General features: G+C 37.1%; 1 long non-coding RNA gene across 1 annotated transcript; it reads right to left on the bottom strand.

Annotated features, from left to right (window-relative positions):
- Positions 1 to 23,581: 23,581 nt before the first annotated feature.
- Positions 23,582 to 24,629, bottom strand: LOC110939160. Its single transcript, XR_002592022.1, has 3 exons — positions 24,558 to 24,629; positions 24,056 to 24,165; positions 23,582 to 23,894 (listed from the first exon to the last, which is right to left on the bottom strand). It is a non-coding gene; the product is annotated as an uncharacterized LOC110939160 (long non-coding RNA).
- Positions 24,630 to 25,335: the final 706 nt, after the last annotated feature.

Raw genomic sequence — 25,335 nt, 5'->3', positions numbered from 1 at the left:
CTCGGCAGCGAGTAGGTAGGTTTCCTCGATTGATGCGGGTTTGGCGGCGAACACAAAATCTGCAACACAATCCGGAAGAGCACGGATGTATTTCTTGATGGTCATCTCGGGAGTCTTGACCTGGTCTGGACAGATAATGCTCAGTTGTTTGAAACGGGCGGTGAGACCAGCGTTGTCGCCCTCCTTCTGCTTGATGGTCCAGAACTCATCCTCCAACTTTTGGCGTTCGTGGGGAGGACAGAACTCGTCCAGCATGATAGCCTTCAGTTCCTCCCACGTCAGCTCGTAGGCAGCGTCGTTCCCGCGCTTATTCCTTTCGGCTGTCCACCAGTCCAATGCCCGCGACTGGAAGACACCGGTAGCATTGAGAGTTCGAAGATGATCCGGGCATCCGCTTTGACGAAGGGTAACTTCCACAGAGTCAAACCAGTGAAATAAGCCTGTAGGGCCCTCTTCACCGGTGAACTCCTTCGGTCCACACGCCTTAAATTGCTTGAAACTGAACGGAGCTTTGCTGGATTCAGTGAGGGTTCGGGATTCTTCCGACGACTTGCTGGTGTTTTCGTACACCTCACTGACAGCTTTCGCTACAGACCTTGAGATGAGCTTGGCGAGACGTCGGTCTCTCTTTTCCTGACGGGAAAGGTTTTGGCGAGTTCTTGATGATGACGACATGGTCTGCAATAGACATCGCCATAGGGCTCAACACAACGAATTCGAATCTCGCACGTCTTAGTTTACTAAAGCTTAGAATCACGTCGCATCTCACGTCACGTAACACATATAAACACATAAGCACATAATCATAGAGGCATATAAGCATAGAAGCAATTAGAGCACATAAGCAATTAAGCAAATAGAGCACTTAATTTCCTAAACACGTACAAAATTTTATCACAGAGGCTGTCAGAAAACAGAAACCTATAGCCACATGTCGAGTGTCGTTCGTTTTGCATATCGGATAGCATCACATTGTATCGTCTAACTTAGTCGTATAGCGTAGCATAGCACACTGGTTTCGCTTAGATCACATCAACAGGGGTTTGAATCGAGATAGGATAGCAACAAAAGTCACGCAGATTGATAACAAATGGAGCAATCAACGAATCTTAAAACACGTAAACAGGTAAATCATATAAAATCAACGAAGCAACACTCAAAATCGGAAAATGGATTGTCTGCGGCTACTAGACTTTGACTAACCATGGCAATTTAACTATTCACAGTTGACTTGTCGTCACTTTCGACTCTAGGGGACATGTTTCTGCCTCGATTCTTGGGCATTATGCATGCGCATTCTAGGCCATACTCGTGAGTTCAGGTCATTGGAGTCCGTCAATTGCCTCGGCGAGATAAAATAAAGTTGGAATAACTGCCAAGGTTAGGGTTTCACCCCTAGCTCAGCAATTTCTTCCTTGTTTTAAGAAAAATTTAGAGGAAAATTTTCATCAAATTACGGGTTTCAGCCCTGATTTGGTATAATTCTCCCCCGTTTGTTGATAGAAAATCGCACAAAATAATTGGCAGAAATTTGTAATTTAGGCAGGAATTCGCGGGTTTCACTCCTAATCCCATCCAGATTACAAAATTTGGCTCGGAGTTCGGATGTAATGATAGAATAGAAGGAAACAACATAAAATAAGCACATAAACTTGGTCTCTTGGCTCCTAGCTATAGTCTAGGTCTCTAAGACAGCGATCCGGACTAGATCGTGTCTAACCTAATTCCCTATAGTTATGGCTCTGATACCAATCTGTCACACCCCAACCGATGGCGGAATCATCGGGGCGCGGCACTGAGCGAAACAGATTGTTCAGAAGTTTCCACAACAACTATCATACAATTCAGTTATATAACACGTCCCATACCGTGTCCCAAATAATAACAAGTTATCATAGAAATCACTAAACAATATGGGAACTGTTCCGACAACTCAGATTCTTAATTATTACAGACCGAATTTAAATATTGTTTTAAGACTTCTAGACGGCTAACGGTAGATCTTACTGACTACAGGTGCCAGTACAAGATCTACAGATAACTATGGCCCTGGAGCAGGTATGTGGACACTGTCCTAAGGTCACAGGCTCCTAGAAGCTTATTATTGCCTCGCTTCCCTAGCACGCTAGTAGCTTAAACACCTGTCACATACATTAAAATAAAAGTCAATACATATAATGTAAAGGTGAGTACACAAGTTTGATATAGCATATAATGTTCGAAAAGTTTACGCATAACCAAGCACGTACACAAGGGCAAACGATGCATGTAAATTATCAACATGGGACCATCGATACCAACGACTTCGAGTTGACTGTCCGAGACAGTTCGCAATACATGATTACCACTGTAATCCATGCAAGTAATTGTCCTTAGCAACCCCCGTGTGAACGGGTGCTGAGTCCAAACTATAGTACTACGTTGCTAAAGCAGGCAGATAGCACTCCACGTGTAAACATAATAAACAGCAATCATTTAGTCAAGTAATACATGCAAGTAGGTTAGCGTTCAAGTAGTTTGTGTTGTTCGTGAATTTGATAGATTACGTATGTAACACCCAAAAGTGCTGAAAGCAAAAGGGATCGAGTATACTCACAGTGGTTGGTTGTGGATTGAGAGGAGCACTGAGAATAGGTTAGCCTGAATAGTTCGATAACAATATAATGAGTAATGCGGAAAAAGTGAACAGTGGAAACTGGATCGGATAGACCATTCGATCGGACGGCTGTTCGATCGAGTGGGCTGTTCGATTGGGTTAAAGTCCGTTCGAACGTCCCGTTCGATCGGCCGGCTGGCTCGATCGGCTGGTTTCTTCAAGTGGATTGTTTCTTCCTTTGATGTGAAGGATGTGTTTGTGTATGATGGTTTGTACTTTTGAAGTTTTTGCAGCATTACCTTTCAAGTTGGCCGATCGAACGGGCTGTTCGATCGGTTAGCCCAACCGATCGGCTAGCACTTCATTGTTTTCAAATATGTCACTCGATCGGTTGGCATGCTCGATCGTGTGACATTCCAATGTTTCGAAAAGTCTAAGTGTTTTGAAGTGTAGTATCTCATGATTCGAGTAGTAATGATTACAATCGAGTGGCTCGATCGATCGAATAGAACTCTGTCAATATTACACTTTGAGTTTGAGGGCCCAGGTGCTAGTCGATCGGTTAGCCCGGCCGATCGGCTGGCATTGTTCGTTCGGTTGGGCTGTTCGATCGAATAGCCTAACCGTTCGACCAGCATCTGACCTGGTTAGCCTATCTCCTAACACTTGGTTATTTCCCGTTACTTGGTGATGTTTTAGAGATAGTTTGATTACGAGTTGAACCATAGAACCTCAGCCTTTACTCGACTCACTGACTCGGCTGGAATCACCCAAGTCCGGTCAGTGGGCGTTTCAGGACCTAAGTCTAACGTTTAACCCGGAATCGGTAAATCTCTCGATAGAACCCGAATCTTGAACCATGTGTTTGTTTAGAATGGTTTATAAATCGGTTCAAGCTTCGTTTTCACCGGTTTGAGTGTAAAAGAGTTGAAAGATAGATGAAAACCCATCTTCCAATCCTTTCCCACCGTGAAATGTTAAGATCTTTGGTAGATTTTAGGTTATTCATGTGGAAATCGGTTAGATCTAAGTCATTCATGGTGGAATGATGCCAAACTTAGTGTTCTTGAAGAACACCATGATGACATCACCCAAGAACACCTAGATCTTGGTGATTTCACGGTTGAAATTCAGATTTTGAAAGATAGAAAGATGTAGAATCGATTAATGAACAAAAACGTACAAGGATTAGAGCGAAATACTTACCGGTTTGAGAGAAATCTGAGATTTAGTGAGAAGAAGAGGCTGGTCGGTCAGAGCTTTTCCAAAAGTGGAAAGCTTGACAAGGACAGCCCTATTTATAGGCTTCCAAAAGTGGAAAGGGTTGGCTGATCGAACAGCATCCCTGATCGAGCGGCTGCCCGATCGAACAGCCTGTTCGATCGGCTAGCCTGTTCGATCAGGTTGCCCTGTTCGATCGGCTTGCCTGGTTTTGAGTGTTTCGCGACGATTTTTGATATTTCGAGTTCGATAATTGAGGAGTAGAGTAGGATAGAGTTTCTATTCAAATTACTTTCAGTCCCAACTACTATATCTAACATACAAGCATCCTTACAACCTTTTTTCAAAGTCGGTTTCGATTGAGTTTGATCATCCTTCGATTCTTGATTGATTTTGATTGATTCACCACACACTTTAACATAAAGTAAGCATGCACAAGTAACACGTAAGGCACCCACACACGTATAAAAGCATTAAAATTATCCACACTTGAGTTCGATGATTGATTTGATTAGCTTGATTATTGATTGACTAGCTTTATTGCATTGTTACTTCCTATCATTCACAGTCGGTCGTTGATTCATAGTTCGATTATCGGCCGATTAGTTTGATTATACAACACTTACTCCAAATAATATGAAAATCAAAATGAAACTAAAATGAAATTAATCTTTATTGATCTTTAATTCCAATAACAGTCAACTCTTGACTTTGACTTTGACCTTTGGGAAAACACGGGGTGTTACATACTACTTCTTTGAAAGGTGTTATGTCTTCATATAAATTTAAACACTCTTTTTCTTGCTTTGGAAGAACCATAACCTCTTCCACCACATCACCATCTACCATGGTACCACTAGTAAACATCTCTTGGTCTCGTCTAAGTTGGGCCAACTCCTCAGTTAGTTGACCAACTTGCACAACCAAAGCATCAAATGATTTGTTTCTAAGCCCGTCTTCCCTTTTCATTTCCACCATCATGTCCACGATTGCATCAAGCTTGGAATTAACGGAATCTTGAGACTCCTCATATGCCGGCTGAGGGTATTCATAATAGTAGTCGTCAAACTCATCCTGGTAACTTGAGAAATGTGACATCTCTTGTTCATAATTGTTGTAATCCCGCTCTTGCTCATAGTGACAATTCATTTCTAAATGGTAGTATTCTTGATATGAAGGTGGGTTGTAACAGGACTTCATTTTTTCTTTCCAAAACACTGGATCTTTCCAAAATACTGGACAATCTTCATGTATGTGAACTTTTCCACATCAATAACATGACTGATAATCGTCATTTTCTTGCTTCAGTGGTGCAGCCGGTTCAAAGTTGGGATAATAGAAGGGTATCCCGTCATCATCATAGCAAACCCTCACATATCCTTTTTCTCGTCTATATTCAGAGCAATACCTCCTACGATTTCCGTATTTAACTTCAAACATCGGACAATCCTCAACCCAGTGACAGTTGCTCCCACAACATATACATGGGTCATCATCTACCCAATTCATGGTGAAATAAGGTGCTTGCAAAACATATACTTGTACAGACAAAACTCGACTACCCATAGTAAAATCAAATAGAAAAAAAAGAAAGCATACTAAAAACTAAAATTAATTAATTTTTTGAGTTTTTCTTTAAGATTTAAAACTACCCGATATAAACAAATCAAACGAATAATGCATTACTAAGCGAACTAGCTCCCCGGCAACGACGCCATTTTGACTTGACCGTGTCGTCCCGATCAGTAAAAAACCCAATTAAACCTAAGTAGTTAGGATAAGTCGGGTATCGAATCCACGAAGAGCATGTGGTCAGTATCGCACGACCTGTTCGACTAGTTAGACTATTTACAAAAATGTACAATGTGATTATGAAGATTGCTAATTTTTTTATAAGTTTATTTGGTTGGAAAATAAATCAGAGTGACCCGAAAATTGGTATTATCTAAAACACTTGTGATTAACTAAAATTGCAAATAAATTACTAAATGATTAAAGCAAGAAATTAGAGACAAGTTCCACACCCATTTCGATTATTGCAAGACCTAGGGTTCCTACATGTTTAACTTTATTCAATTGCATATAGTGAATAACGGATTACTATCACGAAGCTTAGGTGCCAATTGCTATCAACGTCATAGACAACGGACCGTAATGCACTTCGTTACCTCTAACTTGTAAATCCTAACCTACGATAAGGCATATGTGCACAAATTCATTTCGCAATGTCAAATTTTATAATCATTCGACAATTCACAAGTTCAATTCAAACGCATGACAATTATCAAAGGTTTCAAATACTAAACAATTTGTCACAAAATCAAATGAAAATACAATTGCATAAACCCTATAAATTCTTACAACAATCTATACCAGGGTGAAACCGAAGAGACTAGCCGTTCATGGTCGAAGAGGCGTGATCACCAAAGGATGAATACGAGCACCGAACCATAATCTTGTGTCTTGAAGGAGAGTTGAGGGTTAGAGGTTAGGGTTTGGATGGTGGAGAATGGATGAAGATGAAGTGGTGGTGTGTTGTGGCTCCAATATCACTTTTTTAAACTCCAAAGAAAAAGTGTTGCTGTTACGTTTTGTTCCTTTTTTTCTTTTAGTCAACATGTATCAATTAATTCCAATAAGATAATCTCTATGGTGGGTTATGGATGATTGTTTATGGAAAGAGTTATAGAAAACCCAATTAATTGCACATGCTCCATTTGACTTCTGTATAACCATTCTTCAACACACTTTTTGAACTCCATTTATATTTCATTCTCTACACAATTCTAAAAGAACAAAAACATTAATTACAAATACATTAATTGAAATTTTAATTAAGTTAATTGTTTAATATTCTGTTTTGTTTTCTCGTTGACTCCAAAAACAAAGAAAACATTTTGAATATCAATTGCAATTAGTATTTCTTATTTGATTTTTCAATGTTTATTATTTATGTTATATTAATTATAAATTCATCATTTTAAACTAGTTCTCTTCAGAACCTAAAAAACAACAAAACCGATCAAAGTGGTATCTTTTATAACAATATCGATGCATTTTTTTATAATTAAAATAAACTAGAGTATACAAAAAATACACCGATCAACAAGTTGGCTAAGTTATATGTGGATGAAATTGTGTCCCTGCATGGTGTGCCAGTATATATTGTATCTGATAGAGATACTAGATATACTTCTTATTTCTGGAAAAGTTTCTAGCAATCATTAGGCACAAGATTAAACTTTAGTACGGCTTACCATCCTCAGGTAGATATACAGAGTTAGCGTACGATCCAGACTTTGGAAGACATGCTTAGGGCATGTATGATCGACTTGGGTGATAATTGGGATGACCATCTCCCCCTAATAGAATTCTCCTACTAATAGCTATCATACAAGCATCAAGGCTGCTCCTTTTGAGGCCTTGTATGGGAGAAAATGTCGAACACCCGTTTGTTGGGCTGAAGTTGGGGAAGCCCAACTAACATGACCAGAGATTGTCCTGGAGACCACGGAAAAGATTGTACAAATCCGTGATCGTCTCAAAGCTGCCAGGGACAGGCAGAAAAGATATGCTGACAAGAGGCGTAAACCTCTTAAGTTCCAAGTTGGGGACAAAGTTTTGCTGAAGGTGTCACCCTAGAAAGGTGTGATGTGTGACATCTGTGCCTCCAAGACCATCGAACAAATACCAAATCAATGAAATATTGTATTTCATACTTGGAATTTGTATAAATATGTGTATCGTTTACACATATCAATTCTCGTTCGATTTCAAGCTCTAAATCGCTTTCTGGAAGGTTATACGCGATCTGATGCGTAAATATAACCAGTTTAATGCAACAAACACTCCGGAATAGTGACATAGGCTTAACATACCTTAAATAACCTTTACATAACTTAGAAATAAGTTGTGGATGGTTTGGTATGCCGAAATCAAGTTTATTCGATCGCAGGGACTATTTGCGTCAAACTGCGAAACTATACCGATTCGTATGGTGTCGAACAGTCCGGAACTTGATCATAAGTTAAACATACCATATATAACCTAAAAATGGCTTAGAAATAAGCTTTGATAGGTTCGGTGTGCGAAAACATGCTTATATGATCTTACAGGGACTAAAAGTGTCAAAAACGGCGTAAGTTTGCATTTTCGCGCATATCTTACGTTCTGGACACATCTGGACATCCAAAATTTTTGTACACACTAAAATATTTTTATTTTAGTGATCGCCATGCAAAAATTCCATTCGTCGCTTAATTTGGGTCGATTTTTGCGTTCGTTACGACTTCCGTCGTAATTAACCGAACAACGCGATCGTACGACCAAACGAACTGACATCCGAGATGTTTTCGAGCATATTTCAGGTCCCCTATGCTTTAACTTCATTTTAGAGCCTTGAAATGAGGTTAACGGGGTTTAAACGCATCGAAAAAGGCTTTAAACACGTGCAGGGACCATTTCTGTCAATTTTGAAACTTTGCTGAACCTGATACATGCTAGCGTAGCGCGAGCCCTAAGGCCTATGCCCTAGCGCTACGCGAGTGCCTCATCTGGACAGAATGTTCATTTTCAGCAACAGTTTGCAAATTCAGGGGCTGTTTGTGCAATTTCTTTGTGTGGTGGGCAAGTTTGTGTGTTCACCAAGGCTTCTAATCAGCTTGTAACACATGTAAGGCTAGGATTAATGCTTAATGACCAAGCAAAACACTTGTGATGATCCTATTAACTCACCACAAGTATAAATAGCCATCCAAACTTCTCATTTCATTGCTCATTCTCATTTCTCTTCTCTTCAATCTGCTTTGGAGCTCTCTCTCAAGCATTTGGGACTTGTCTTCTTTGTAGAAAAGATAGCAAGGACTTGGGTGAGCCTTCTTTCATTCTTTTAGTTGCTTTTTCCTTATGTAGTGCAGAAAGTCAAACAGTTTGGCCAACAGTTTGACTTTCGGTTTTGACCATCAATTGGTCAAGTCAAAGTTCAATTGAACTTTGACACGTGATTGTAATCACGATAGTTATAATCCTTCGCGATTATAACCGCTGATTACCACGTTATCTAGTTGTAGTGTCGAGTCAAAGTTTCGGTCAAAATGCGTTTTAGCACGCATTTTGCAACGGAACTACTTTAGGGTATCAAAACACTTTGTTTTGATACCAAATCAGTAGGTTAGACATGTTTTGACATGTCTAACTCGACACTATTAGTTTGTGCTTGTTTAGGATCGTAAGATAAGCGGACTAAACAACCGCTTATACTTCCGAACCCGACCCGTTTGGTCGATCTTTGGATCCAACCAAGCTTAGTTAGTGATCATAATTACATAGGGAATAACCACTGAGGTTATACCTTATGATCACGTAGGATCGGTTAGTCATTTGCTAGTTAGCTTGTATGCCCATAGTAAATGAGCAAAATGCCCTTTTGAAGCTAGAATCCGTAATTTGACTATGTGAACATATTTTTGACAAGTAATCTGATTTAGTAACATGTTTAGGGATAATTGGGCATGTAAGACTTGACATAGCACATAGATTACCATCCGAACATAGTTTTACGCTAACGACGCATTATAGTGGCTTATGTTACCATAATGGGTCGAAACGGGTCAAAAGCACTTAGGTAGGCCTTTCAATCAGAATGTTGGGACTATTAAATCATACCATATGAGTTCAAATACTCATTTGATTTATAGAACCTCATTCTATCCTATCTCCCGATTTAGGTGTCGACTTATTTATCTAGCAATCCGATACTAGGTACCACTTGATTCCTTGATTTCCCGTGCATCGATAGTTCACAAAATCAAGGATACCCTACAATCTCAAGTGAGTACATAGTTCCCCTATTTTACTGTTTTCGATTGTTTTGGGGTGATCCATATGTGTTAAATGATTTCGATGTTTAAACAATGGTTTATATTAAATTAATAACGATTTTGATAAGGTGAACAAGACTTGTTGGTTGTAATTACATAACGAATAACATTCATTAATTTGGCCAAACCGACCAGTATTAGGTTATGGTACCATAGGATCTGACAAATCCCGTTATCAGACTACACCCATGGTTATGTGTGGGTTAGGTGGGTAGCGACCGAACCTGATGATTTTAACTTACCCTTTGGTGGTTAGTTAATGCGAGATTGTTAACTTACCCTTTGGTGGTTTGTTAATGCGAGATAGGCGAGTCACGAAGGTTTGAATGTTATTAGCGAGGCGACCAAAAGTATTTTCACTATTAAAACGAGTTAAACGATTTTGGGATGAGTTACACGATTTGAAACAAATTAAACGAGATAAACGATTTGGTTAAACGATTGGTTTTGGGATGTGAATAAATCATGGGACAGGTGTAGTATGATAGAAGCATGGTAGATACGCCGCTGGTACATCTTATATATAAATGCTCTTATCATACTACATTTTGTGTCATTATTTAGTTCACTGGGGAAACGATTTTAAAACGATGTCACACAACGAGGTTTTTGAAATGATATAAACCATACGAGTTTTATTAACGAGCTTTTACGAGATGTTTCCAAATTATTTTACTAAAACAAATGTTTTGGGTTAAGAATCATGGCTACGAGATTTTATAACAAACTATAACCAATTTGATTTGAGTTGGTTATTTATGTTGCAATACATTTTTCAAAACAAGGTTTGTATTTTGACTCTTGTAGTCTAACAAGGTACTGCAACATATAAACTAGCCATGAATCCGACACTCTCATAAAACCTATGTACTCGCCAGCATTTCTTTGCTGACTTTGTTTTCACATATGTTTCAGGTATTGTTGGTTGATGTCGATTGCTAGAATGCACACTCATATAGGACTGGACGAGGCCTTAGTGACTTAATAACAATGATAGACTATGTTTAACTTGTTTGTTAGATTTCAAGACGATGTAAACGTATAATGTTTAATAAAACAAAACTTCAATATTCCGTGTGTTTTGAAACAATGATTCTGTTACAACACTCCCCGACGTTTCCGCCACGGTTTGTTGTTTTAACGTGGTCGGGGTGTGACAGAAAAGTTGGTATCAGAGCTCATGGTTATAGGGAATTAGGTTATTAGTAATGCTTTGACCTAGTCTATAACCTTCCTAGGACCCTAACGCAAGTTTACTTGCGTTTAGTCATAAAACAATACCGTCACTTATCCTTAAGTGACAACCACAATAAGAGCATAACTTTCGAATCCGCTTCGAAAATTAATCATCTGTTCTAGGATGATTGATTACTAGGTTTTGAACCCTCTGTTATACAGTTTTGAACCCTTCCGGTTTGATTTATCTTTGGCTTTGTGCCTTTCGAGTTTTCAAAATCTCGTCAAAGTTTGGGTTTAAATAATGTGAACACGTGCAAACTGGAAGAGTGAATGCCTGTACCCTGAGTTTTCTGTCTAAGGCTAGAGTGTTCGTACAAATCCGCAGTATCGGACCAGTCACTCTTACCTGGGAACTCTTGGGGTGAGTGTTCACTTATAGGCGAGCATGTCTTCAGTGATACATTAATATGACCCATTTACTTTGATTAGTCACCGTCTGCCTTAGGTAACAAACAAATGATCGCAATTTTTATGCATTGCCATTCTATTTTGATTACCCGGTAGCCTTTCATTCATTCCCCCCTTTTGTCTTTCCTTCCTTCAGAATGTCACTTCATCGCAACGACGCTCAGATGTCCGAACAGGCTACTAAAGTTGCCCAACGAATAGGCGAAGTAATCTTGAAGACTGCTGAATTAGCTATTGCCATGTCCCGTCTCCAGGATGAAACCACCCGAGAAGCATCAAAGGAAGCAAAAGCCAAGCCTTCAAAAAGGTCAAAGAAGCGTAAGACCTTAAAGAATCCTCCAGCCGTTGCACCAAATCAAGCAGGATCTGGTCAGGTGGCAACACCACCAGCCAAGAAGCGGTACTTGGGAACTGCTCCTTTCTGCAATCAATGCAATAGCCATCATCCGAATCAAGAACCTTGTTTCAAATGTACCCACTGTGGGCGATGGGGACATTTGGTTAACATTTGCCGTTTTGTCATCCAAAACAAAGCTGTTGCAGGTCCTACTGTTACACGAGCACCATACAAAGGAACAGCCCCTTTGTGCCATCAGTGTAACCTCCATCACCATGCTAGTGTCAAATGCCAAATATGCTTCAAATGTGGACTTGTTGGTCATTTGGCAAGAGACTGTCGTTCAGTTGCTACATTAAACCAAACTATTCAGAACCCTATTCAACTTCAAGCAAATCCAGCACAAGCTCGTTCTCCTCCTGGAACTTGCTACTTCTATGACGAGACGAGTCATTTCAGGGACGAATACCCAAAGTTTGTCAATGCAAATCTGACCCACGGATAAGCACTAGGCTGATTAGAAGAAGCTGATGCTTGAAATAATTAGAAACTTATGCTTTTGTTTCTTTTGTTGAACTCTGAAACAACCTGTTTGGTTTATAAATAAATCGTTGATCACAATTCTGATGTACAAGTGTAGTTACACGTGTGTATGGCATACCCCTATAATACCTACACCAAAGAATTATGTTATTTACAAACTACTCTTGTAGTTCTTCCATTCATGTGATCGCTCATGATTTCCTCGAAAATTCTAAATACTCGTTTCAAGAAACGAAGTACCGAATACAAGTGACATTTGGAGTAATCACTTTAAATCCTTGGTCAGATAACTAAGGGTATTACTTTTTCAATCTTGTACCCAACCTCCAAATTCTGCTTCATATGTCGCCTTGGCATAGCTAGCACCTCAAATTCATGAGGATTTTTCCTCATGTGTCGACCTAAGCACGTCTAGTGCAAGGTTTCAAAGCATCCCCTGCTATTCGAATTCCGAAATCCATATAGGATCTTATTATCTTTGCAATTAGATCCTTGTGGATAATTATCGCTCTAATCGGAACCTTTGATTGGATTCTTTGTACGCCTTAATACGTACATTAAAATTCAATAAGGACAAGCCGAATTCCTATCAAGATCTCTCTATCTTCATAGTTAGACTCTTGGAAATATTTAAAGTGCCAAATAAAATCCACGGATTGGATTCCTAGTGTACTTTAAATACCCGGGTCCAAAGATAACAAATTAAAGGTCGAATTAATCAATTATGCGATTTTGTGATTATGTGTTTATGTGTTCTCCTTTGTGTTTTGTGTGATTCGATTTTGTTTTCGAAATCCTCATAGAATCTTCCATATCTTCATATGAGGGATTCATAGTAGGATATTCAAAGGTACTACCTTAAATCCTAATGGGCTTCTACGTGGTAGTTAAGACCCTTGGATTATATAAGTGCCATTTCATATTTCGAAAAAGACCCCTTGAGTGGTCTAGTTAAAGATTGATTCAACATCTGGTCAAGAATGATATGTGATATAGCTGGAAAGACTTCTAGGTAGTATGTTTTAAAAGATCATTTATTGATCTAAAGGACTCAATGATGGTCTAGTCACGCTCATCACAGGTTCGTTCATTTGGTTCCTCCCTACACATTATCAAATACACTGTGTGGACTATGCAAGGAATTACGTAATTATGGACGCGTACATAATTATGAAATTCAGTGCACAGAAACCACAGTAAGATTTATCATGTGTAAGAACTGATAGTGGCAACAATGACGGAATGTGAACGATGTAATGAGGTACGGTGGACGCACCAATGACACTTCATATACTTGTATATAAGTGTCCCTCTTACACTGCAAGCATAATGTTATTAAAGTTACTAGAAGTTCAGAACCCAACCAGTATTGTCTTATCTTTCCGACCTCATGTTTCGAGCTCTCACAAGTTTCCTCTGATTAAATTTCGGGACGAAATTTCCTGAAGTAGGGGAAACTGTGACATCTGTGCCTCCAAGACCATCGAACAAATACCAAATCAATGAAATATTGTATTTCATACTTGGAATTTGTATAAATATGTGTATCGTTTACACATATCAATTCTCGTTCGATTTCAAGCTCTAAATCGCTTTCTGGAAGGTTATACGCAATCTGATGCGTAAATATAACCACTTTAATGCAACAAACACTCCGGAATAGTGACATAGGCTTAACATACCTTAAATAACCTTTACATAACTTAGAAATAAGTTGTGGATGGTTTGGTATGCCGAAATCAAGTTTATTCGATCGCAGGGACTATTTGCGTCAAACTGCGAAACTATACCGATTCGTATGGTGTGGAACAGTCCGGAACTTGATCATAAGTTAAACATACCATATATAACCTAAAAATGGCTTAGAAATAAGCTTTGATAGGTTCGGTGTGCGAAAACATGCTTATATGATCTTACAGGGACTAAAAGTGTCAAAAACGGCGTAAGTTTGCATTTTCGCGCATATCTTACGTTCTGGACACATCTGGACATCCAAAATTTTTGTACACACTAAAATATTTTTATTTTAGTGATCGCCATGCAAAAATTCCATTCGTCGCTTAATTTGGGTCGATTTTTGCGTTCGTTACGACTTCCGTCGTAATTAACCGAACAACGTGATCGTACGACCAAACGAACTGACATCCGAGATGTTTTTGAGCATATTTCAGGTCCCCTATGCTTTAACTTCATTTTAGAGCCTTGAAATGAGGTTAACGGGGTTTAAACGCATCGAAAAAGGCTTTAAACACGTGCAGGGACCATTTCTGTCAATTTTGAAACTTTGCTGAACCTGATACATGCTAGCGTAGCGCGAGCCCTAAGGCCTATGCCCTAGCGCTATGCGAGTGCCTCATCTGGACAGAATGTTCATTTTCAGCAACAGTTTGCAAATTCAGGGGCTGTTTGTGCAATTTCTTTGTGTGGTGGGCAAGTTTGTGTGTTCACCAAGGCTTCTAATCAGCTTGTAACACATGTAAGGCTAGGATTAATGCTTAATGACCAAGCAAAACACTTGTGATGATCCTATTAACTCACCACAAGTATAAATAGCCATCCAAACTTCTCATTTCATTGCTCATTCTCATTTCTCTTCTCTTCAATCTGCTTTGGAGCTCTCTCTCAAGCATTTGGGACTTGTCTTCTTTGTAGAAAAGATAGCAAGGACTTGGGTGAGCCTTCTTTCATTCTTTTAGTTGCTTTTTCCTTATGTAGTGCAGAAAGTCAAACAGTTTGGCCAACAGTTTGACTTTCGGTTTTGACCATCAATTGGTCAAGTCAAAGTTCAATTGAACTTTGACACGTGATTGTAATCACGATAGTTATAATCCTTCGCGATTATAACCGCTGATTACCACGTTATCTAGTTGTAGTGTCGAGTCAAAGTTTCGGTCAAAATGCGTTTTAGCACGCATTTTGCAACGGAACTACTTTAGGGTATCAAAACACTTTGTTTTGATACCAAATCAGTAGGTTAGACATGTTTTGACATGTCTAACTCGACACTATTAGTTTGTGCTTGTTTAGGATCGTAAGATAAGCGGACTAAACAACCGCTTATACTTCCGAACCCGACCCGTTTGGTCGATCTTTGGATCCAACCAAGCTTAGTTAGTGATCATAATTACATAGGGAATAACCACTGAGGTTATACCTTATGATCACGTAGGATCGGTTAGTCATTTGCTAGTTAGCTTGTATGCCCATAGTAAATGACCAAAATGCCCTTTTGAAGCTAGAATCCGTAATTTGACTATGTGAACATATTTTTGACAAGTAATCTGATTTAGTAACATGTTTAGGGATAATTGGGCATGTAAGACTTGACATAGCACATAGATTACCATCCGAACATAGTTTTACGCTAACGACGCATTATAGTGGCTTATGTTACCATAATGGGTCGAAACGGGTCAAAAGCACTTAGGTAGGCCTTTCAATCAGAATGTTGGGACTATTAAATCATACCATATGAGTTCAAATACTCATTTGATTTATAGAACCTCATTCTATCCTATCTCCCGATTTAGGTGTCGACTTATTTATCTAGCAATCCGATACTAGGTACCACTTGATTCCTTGATTTCCCGTGCATCGATAGTTCACAAAATCAAGGATACCCTACAATCTCAAGTGAGTACATAGTTCCCCTATTTTACTGTTTTCGATTGTTTTGGGGTGATCCATATGTGTTAAATGATTTCGATGTTTAAACAATGGTTTATATTAAATTAATAACGATTTTGATAAGGTGAACAAGACTTGTTGGTTGTAATTACATAACGAATAACATTCATTAATTTGGCCAAACCGACCAGTATTAGGTTATGGTACCATAGGATCTGACAAATCCCGTTATCAGACTGCACCCATGGTTATGTGTGGGTTAGGTGGGTAGCGACCGAACCTGATGATTTTAACTTACCCTTTGGTGGTTAGTTAATGCGAGATTGTTAACTTACCCTTTGGTGGTTTGTTAATGCGAGATAGGCGAGTCACGAAGGTTTGAATGTTATTAGCGAGGCGACCAAAAGTATTTTCACTATTAAAACGAGTTAAACGATTTTGGGATGAGTTACACGATTTGAAACAAATTAAACGAGATAAACGATTTGGTTAAACGATTGGTTTTGGGATGTGAATAAATCATGGGACAGGTGTAGTATGATAGAAGCATGGTAGATACGCCGCTGGTACATCTTATATATAAATGCTCTTATCATACTACATTTTGTGTCATTATTTAGTTCACTGGGAAACGATTTTAAAACGATGTCACACAACGAGGTTTTTGAAATGATATAAACCATACGAGTTTTATTAACGAGCTTTTACGAGATGTTTCCAAATTATTTTACTAAAACAAATGTTTTGGGTTAAGAATCATGGCTACGAGATTTTATAACAAACTATAACCAATTTGATTTGAGTTGGTTATTTATGTTGCAATACATTTTTCAAAACAAGGTTTGTATTTTGACTCTTGTAGTCTAACAAGGTACTGCAACATATAAACTAGCCATGAATCCGACACTCTCATAAAACCTATGTACTCGCCAGCATTTCTTTGCTGACTTTGTTTTCACATATGTTTCAGGTATTGTTGATTGATGTCGATTGCTAGAATGCACACTCATATAGGACTGGACGAGGCCTTAGTGACTTAATAACAATGATAGACTATGTTTAACTTGTTTGTTAGATTTCAAGACGATGTAAACGTATAATGTTTAATAAAACAAAACTTCAATATTCCGTGTGTTTTGAAACAATGATTCTGTTACAACACTCCTCGACGTTTCCGCCACGGTTTGTTGTTTTAACGTGGTCGGGGTGTGACATGATGCGCTTCAGAAAGAAGGGCAAGTTAAGCCCAAGATATATCTGACCATTCGAGATAATCGAATGTGTCGGTTCGATAGCTTATAAGCTAAATCTGCCGGAGGAGCTTAGTGGAATTCACAGTGTGTTCCACATCTGTAATTTAAAGAAATGTCTAGGCGATGAGTCGCTAGCAATGTCACATCAAGATGTGCAGATAGATGAAAACCTGAGGTTTGTTGAGAAGCTGATTTCGATCGAGGATCGTAAGGTTAAGAAGCTACGAATGAAGTTTATACCCAATGTAAAGTTTAAATGGGATGCCCAAAGAGGCCCCGAATATACATAGGAGGTTGAGTCCACTATGCGACAAAAGTACCCCCGTCTTTTTGAATAAAATCTCGAGGTCGAGATTTCTTTTAAGGGGGTGAGGATGTAACACCTCGTAAATTTGTGTCCGGTAATGTACTGACACGTGTCCATACTCTCAAGTGTGCTTAATCTTGGCCGAGAGGGACTATTTTGACAATATTTGAAAGTATGAATGTGGAGGGACTAAAGGTGTCAACATGCTCAACTTTATGCCTCTATGTGACCCTTTACGGACTGCATGAACTTATTCTCTATGGTTCGCAAGCATCTAATTCTTTTATCTCAGACTATCGTATACGGACCGTAGACTATGGTCTACACGGTCTGCAAGCTAGCTCATTTCAGTGTGTGCGCATGGTCTTTACGGACCCCAAAGGGTACCCCCCCTACGGTCCGTAGAGGACCGCTAGTGATGAAAATTTGTTTGGGCATCAAGCAAAGATGCATGAAACTATTTAATCAAAACTATGGGCTTCATGGCTGCCCTTGCCACGTTCTAGGACATGTGTACTGATCATAAACACTCCCCTAACACCTGGAACAATCTCAAACATCACATTCAAGTATAAATAGAGGTGGAATACAACCTCATTTCTTGCACCTTCTCATTTTATCATTCTATCTCCCTCCTCTGGAAGTTCCTAGCTGAAAGGAGCATCCATCTCAGTCTATATTCGTCCAAGGATCACTTGTAAGTGTTCCTTTCCTGGGCATTTTCGTTTTTTAGGCTTTAATAGCCGAAAGTCAAGCAAAATCAATTTTTTCTTTGACTTTCGGTTTAGACCATTATGGTCCAGTCATTGTTCAAGTCGAACATGGCTACGTGATCGTAATTAGATGGGTGTTAATCCCTCAAAAGGGCACCTCCTGAAAATCACGTTAACTTGGTCAATTGACGGGTCAAAGTTTTATTATTTAAAAAGTCAAAAGTCTGTTTTTCGTAAACTTTATAAATTAACCATATGGGTGTTATAAAATATGTTTTGACACTTAAATAAGTTGGTAATTAATATTAGAACATGTATAAACATGTTCAGCCCGTCATTTCTAGTTTTAGGGTCGGTTCGCAACCTAAAGTCGAGCAGTTTGACTTCTGCTTTATCTTTCGATTCTGACCCGATTTAGCATAGTTAGCTACTGAATTAAAGTTGTATTATGATCACATTATAATGTAGGATAACCCTCTGAGGTTATACTATTTGATCATAATCAGGTTCTGAGTTTTTATACAAGTTCTTATATTATGCCTAACTTTGACCATAATGCCCTTTTTGCATAAAACTTTGTTTTAATCAATATTGAACTTCAAAACTAATTACCTGCTGATATGTTACTATAATTAACATATTTTGGTATTGTGATTCTGTTCATAACATGAGTTTATCTACAAGTACTTAAAATTATGTTATAATATGACAAAAATGCCCTTTTAACACATAGTATGGTTTTAAACCATAATTATTATACAAAACTAAATACCTACTGATATGTTATTATAATTAACATATTTTGGTATATTGAATCTGATCATAACCTGAGTTTTGATACAAGATCGTAAATTATTATATCATGTGACCAAAACGCCCTTTTGGCGCATAGTATGGTTTAAACCATAATTTTCATATAAAGTTATTACCTATTGATATTATAAGATAATTAAAGTGTTATAACAGAATGTACTTGTTCATAACACAGATTCTTATGCAAGTTCTTAATTTATGTCACATAATGACTAAAATGCCCTTATGGTGCATATTTTGATTTTAAAACCTTAATGATCATATAAGTTGATAACCTACTTATGTTACAACTTATTTAAAGTACTGTGGCATATAGAACTTGTTTATGACTCATCCGGTTACCCGATATCGCTTATATGCGTACGGTTGAGCTTATGTAACTAGTTTACGTAAGTTTACCGAAAGGGTCAAATCTATTTCAAATTCTAGAATGTATATTGTTTGCCCATATTATTCAAGTCTTAGTACTTGTTGGGTTTGAACTACATTCTATTCCGGTCATCGCTTAATCAAGCGTATCGTACCGTTTACGGTAATTTAAGTTAACCGGTCCAAGTCTATGACTTGAATAAGACCCGTTAACATTCTAATTGGTTATTTATACCATCATTCCAGACTAGGGCCTTCCAGTAAATTTCAATCAACCTTAGTTAATTGAATTACGGCTGTGCTATTTATAATTCTTGCATATTAAGACGAGTTTTAGCCAAGTAAATACTCTTAACCTATTTTCCCTATACGGGCTTGGAATACGATAAATTATTACCGCTTGGTCGAGTATGGGATCATATGTCGGATTGTGACTATAAAATCATTATAACCCATTTTAATTTGTTTTGTCTGATAACTTAAACATTGGAGGTTAACACGACCATGTCCTGGATATCCTCGGCTCATTTAAGTTACTAATAGCCACGAATGAGCACGGGGTGTAGGCATACACCTGACAGATGCTAATGCTATTATAAAATGTTTTTCTTACCCATTAATTGGGGATACCTCTTTGTGGGTTTAAATTGGCGTGTCGGTTAATCATGTTATTCGGTTTCTGCACCGGACCCCATATGTATTGACAGGTATGTAATACTGTATACAATATCATTTTGAATTGTCCCAAGTTATTTATGAAAATCATGTGCCTTGTGTACTTAAAATGATTTTTGAAATGTTTTTAAAGCGAGTCGGTTATTTGCATTTAACATTGTAAACTGACGTATTTTCAAAAGACTAAGTTACAGGTTGCAAGGATACGTAAATAGGCTGGAAGTTGCCTGGTAATGCTAGAAGAGGAATTTGCAACTCCTTTGCATAAAGCTTAGTAGTCTGAATATTTCATTTTGTACATTTTCGATCCGCATGTGGATCTTTATTACAAGTTGTCTGTATATATTATTTTGAACACTCCGACATTATGTTTGTAATAATAGTTTAACTCCAAGACATTCGTTGTGCTATCTGTGTTTGTGTATTTGATATCAATCGTCACGTACTCCCCAACCGGGCCCACCGGGATGTTGTCGAAATGATGGGGTGTGACATCGCATATTACAATAATCCAAACATAATTTTTACATCTATTTTGCATATTTTAAGAATTATAACCAAGACATAACCTACTCAAAACCCCCTAATCATACCAAATCGCATGTATCACACTAAACCATTATCAAAACTCCCCTAATCCTATAAAATCGCATGTATCAGACAAAACCCTTACCAATCATACCAAATCGCATGTATCACACTAAACCATTATCAAAACTCCCATAATCATATAAAATCACATGTATCAGCCAAAACCCTTACCAAACACCACTAATCATACAAAATCGCATGTATCGTACAAAACCCTTATCAAACCCCATTATCAAATCGCATGTATAATCAATAACCTGGATTCATCTTCTTCGATTGTGGTTGATCGTTGTTAGTCTTGCTCCGTTTCTCCTTTACAACTCCCAAATTAGTAGTCCTCATTAACGTTTGATGAAATCGCACGGAAGAATTGAACGGAGGTTGGGGAAGAAGAATGTAACGTTTTTTATATTTTGATTTAGGGTATGATTTTGAAGTATCTTTGCTGATTTACAGGGATTATGATTTCACAATAACGATTTTAACCTTCGTAGTATGATTTATATATATTAATTTGATTAAATTAATTATATAAATTAGTTTCGCCCGCGTATAGATGATGGAAGATGGTATGGCTGTGGGCATCACATACATATTATACGATAAAGGCCAATGTACAATAACCAACCTATATATAGGATTCGGTTCAAATGAAAACCACCACGAGTTGTTAGAACCGTGAGAACTTTTTAATCCCGCGCGAGTTGAGCCAATTTTTTTTTCACAAACATAGATGAGAACATTATAACCACATCTGTAAAAAAAAGTAAAAAAAAAAAAATTGTCGAGGCCTTAGTTTTGACGGATGCAAGTTTTTTTACGCACTGGTGTAAAATTTTACAATTGATAACTATTTTTTTTATCAAGGCATAAAAAACTTGCATCAGTCAAAACTAACGAAGTCAAAACTAACGACTCGATGCTTTTTTGTACTTTTTTTTACAGATATGTTTATAATGTTTTCATCTACGTTTGTGCAAAAAAAAAATTTGGCCCAACTCGTGCGGGATCAAAAAGTTCTCATGGTTCTCACAACTCGTAGTGATTCTCATTTTAACTCATCCCTATATATATAGGGTTAGCATAAAATGAAAACTTATACGAGTTGTAAAACTTAGAGAACTATGAAAAGTTTTTTCAACAAAAATATTTACCAAATATTCTAAAAAAATCAACTTTTCCCAAAAAAAAAAAAAAAAAACTAGTTTTTTCATTTATGGCACTTGTAAATGCTATAAAAAGTGATGTCATGCTTATGTCATCAGCTTTTTACAGCTATTGTAACGGGCCGAAAAACACCACTTCGAAATTTTATTTTACTTTTATGGCATGCTTTTCTAACATTTTAATCTAGGGGTGTGAAAAAAATGGGGGCAAAACTCGCAAAAACCGAGTTCTCTAAGTCTTACAACTCGGAAGGGTTTTCTCTTTATCTTGATCCTATATATATATGTATATATATATATAAACATTTTTTAAAGTATTACCAATTTATCTATAGTTTGTACAAGTAACTAAGAAAATGAAGGTTTTTTATAAGTTCAGAGTAGGGCTGCAAATCGTGTCTTATCGGGTTTAACAGGTCTCTCACGACACGTATAACACAAGTATTAAATATGAATACAACTCGTTTAACTACTTGATATCTCATGTCTATAACACGGTTTAAGCAAACCATAAGTGAATATGAAATTAATTGATTTTTTAGCCCAATGGTTTCTACGTTTGCATCTTTTTTTAGAACTCATGCGTTGCGACGGGACTACTAAGCCAAACAAAAAATAGACATAAAAACGTTGAATTACACACGCACGTTACACGGATTATTACGCAAAACATTATTGTATAAAAGAATAACCAAGTCGAACGATAACAAAACCCATGTAAAAAAACTATAAAAGTACAATACCAACCCGGATATATAAACGTGGTAATATTAATAACCATATTATATAGGTTTACTTGTATTTCTATTTGTATCTCTAGATATAATGATTATTATATTAAGATAATCACATTTTAGTAATATTAATATAAGAATATTCATAACAAATATTATTCACGAAACAATATAAATAAATAAAATATAATAGATTGTTAAAAATAAAATATATATTTAAACCTTAGCAGCAACAATTAACCAAAAACAGCATAGCCATAAAAAAATATCCAAATTTAACAATACTGAACTATTTATTTTATCAACATAATTATTTTTATATTTGAACAAATAATAAGAGTGTATATAATATATTTGTAGTCTTAGCTACTTAGTTGATTAATACTTTTTAACTTTTCAAAACACATTATAAGTCATTTTTAACTTTTCAAAAAGTTAATAAGTTATAAGTTGATGAAAATAAGGAATCCTGAACACCCACATCATCGTGACCCCACACCTTCAACCACTGTTATCTCATGGTCGGCCCTTGCCATGTTTCTTCACCTGCTCCCATTTCAGATACAACCCACATCTTCATCTTCTTCGAAATTATTTCTGAGTGGTGGCTGAACAGATCTAAAACAATCGCAACCGATCGGTTGTTTATCGTGATACCGGCTGTAGTGTGGTGGTCAACCGCCTCTGATCGGTAGTGGTGGTGGTTCCCGGCGGTGGATGCAGTGGTGACCGTTGAAGACGCCTCTGAACAAATACTTGTACACTTAGGTTTTTTTTTCTTTGTACCTGCAAGGAGGAAGGGGTCATCTAGTGGTTGATTTTTCTTGTAAATAGAAACAAGAGTAAATTTCACTTTTTGTCTTTTATGTATTATCTGAATTTTGAAGCGTACCCTTTAAAAGTTTTAATTTCAGCTTATGTCATAAAAATCACATGTTTTATATCACTTTAAGTCTTTTACACCAAATTGAGTTAAATTACTCAGTTAGGTTTATTTAATGCAAGGGTATTATATGTGATTTTATCAAAATCTTGTTATTACAGAGGAAGTTATTACCCAAAGAGAAAGAAATCAAGAAGCAAGTAAGAAGAAAATCAAGAAAGCTTCAATCTTGAATGAAAATAGGATTTCTAATTACATAAGATTATATATAAACCAAGTATAAATGCATCATTATCAAGTATAGGGACTGCAGGAAGCCGGACGTCTTTTTCTTCTGTACCTATGAATTTGTTCTCCTCATTTTTATTGTTTCTTTCGTAACTATGTCCGGAACGTTTGCTTGATGCTTCTCTCCGATTTGAGTTCTCTTTTTCGGTTCTCTAAAACGGTTAAATGCATCATTATCAAGTATAGGGACTGCAGGAAGCCGGACGTCTTTTTCTTCTATACCTATGTCCGGAACTTTTGCTTGATGCTTCTCTGAAATGGTTAAATGCATCATTATCAAGTATAGGCACTCCAAATAAGATTTTATAAAACAATATTTTTTAATTTTTTATTTTATAACATAGTTTGACTATCCTTTTCTTGCACTTTCGCCTCTGACTTTCTCCATTAGTTTAAATGGCTTTGGATTTTACCTTTCTCAATTGAGCCCTTGAAACGCCATGAACAATCAACATGCTATAGTCTGCTCCTGAATGATTAGCCATATCCATTTGTGAAATGAGATCGGTGAATAACACCAAACCTAACATTTATAACCAACAAAACAAGCACAAAACAGAAAATTCTCATAAGTACATGTCAAATAAGGAACAAAAAAAATCCTCATAACTACACGTCAAATAAGGAACAAAAAATTCATTTGTTTATAGATCTATACTAGAACATGCTTGTAGAAAATTAAAAATTCTAAAATGTATTTGGTAATGAATTTCGTTATTTTTCAAACCGATCTGAGTTATTATGTGTATATGTTACATCAACACCAACAAAATCAAAGCATACATCTCCATAAACTTAATTAACCAAAATCCTCAAATTCATACTTTTGAAAACAAGCAATGATTTTTAAAAGTGTAAAGAAAGATTATGAGGCAATTCAAATTAGATAAAACTAAAATTAATAAAAGCTCTTACAATTACACGAAAAAAGAGAGGCCATCTTTAGGGCCTGGATGTGGATGAATGAGAGAAGAAAGGGTGCGGCGGTGATTTAGTGATTATAATGAAAATGGGATTGTGTTCGTTTAAATAGGAAGTGTGGGGTTACCCTAATGCGAATTTTACTATAACCACCCTAAACATTTTAAGAGCTTTCAAAATGGAACCCAACTATTATAGAAAGTATCATTTTGATCTACCATAATGCAAATAAAGTTATTCTTTTACTAGTAACTTAGAGTTTTCGGCCTTTATGTATGTTGTGAATTTCACTTTTCATCCTAAATATAAAGAACTGAAAAAGTTGATCCTTTATGTTCATGTGTTGTGATAGTTTATGTCTTTTTATTTAATGACCGATAATTTTGCATGAAAAGTCTGGTCACGTGTCTTGCAAATTAATAGGGCAAATTGGATATTTTTTACCCTTTAATTGAAAAGAGTAAATTATGTTTCTGACATGTGTGGTTAGGTTACATTAACCATATCAACTCAAAAATGAATTTTTTGACAGTTCAAACACCAATGCCATTTTCCTAACCTTTTTAGCCCCTAAAATTAACTCCATCGCATTTATTCGTTAAAATCCAGTTGCATATCCCTTACATGAGGGCACTTTAGTCAAATAGTGTTTAACATAAGAGGTAAATTAAACTATGAAGGACGTGTGGTGGTTATATAATATTGAAGAGGGAGTGAGATCGAACCTCAGGGGCAAACTTAAGAGAAAAGACCTACACCCAACTCCACCACA

Source organism: Helianthus annuus, chromosome 5 (assembly GCF_002127325.2).
Source record: "Helianthus annuus cultivar XRQ/B chromosome 5, HanXRQr2.0-SUNRISE, whole genome shotgun sequence".
Classification (NCBI taxonomy): domain Eukaryota; kingdom Viridiplantae; phylum Streptophyta; class Magnoliopsida; order Asterales; family Asteraceae; genus Helianthus; species Helianthus annuus.
Note: the sequence above shows the minus strand (reverse complement) of the source record. Positions and strands in the feature narration are given on the sequence as shown.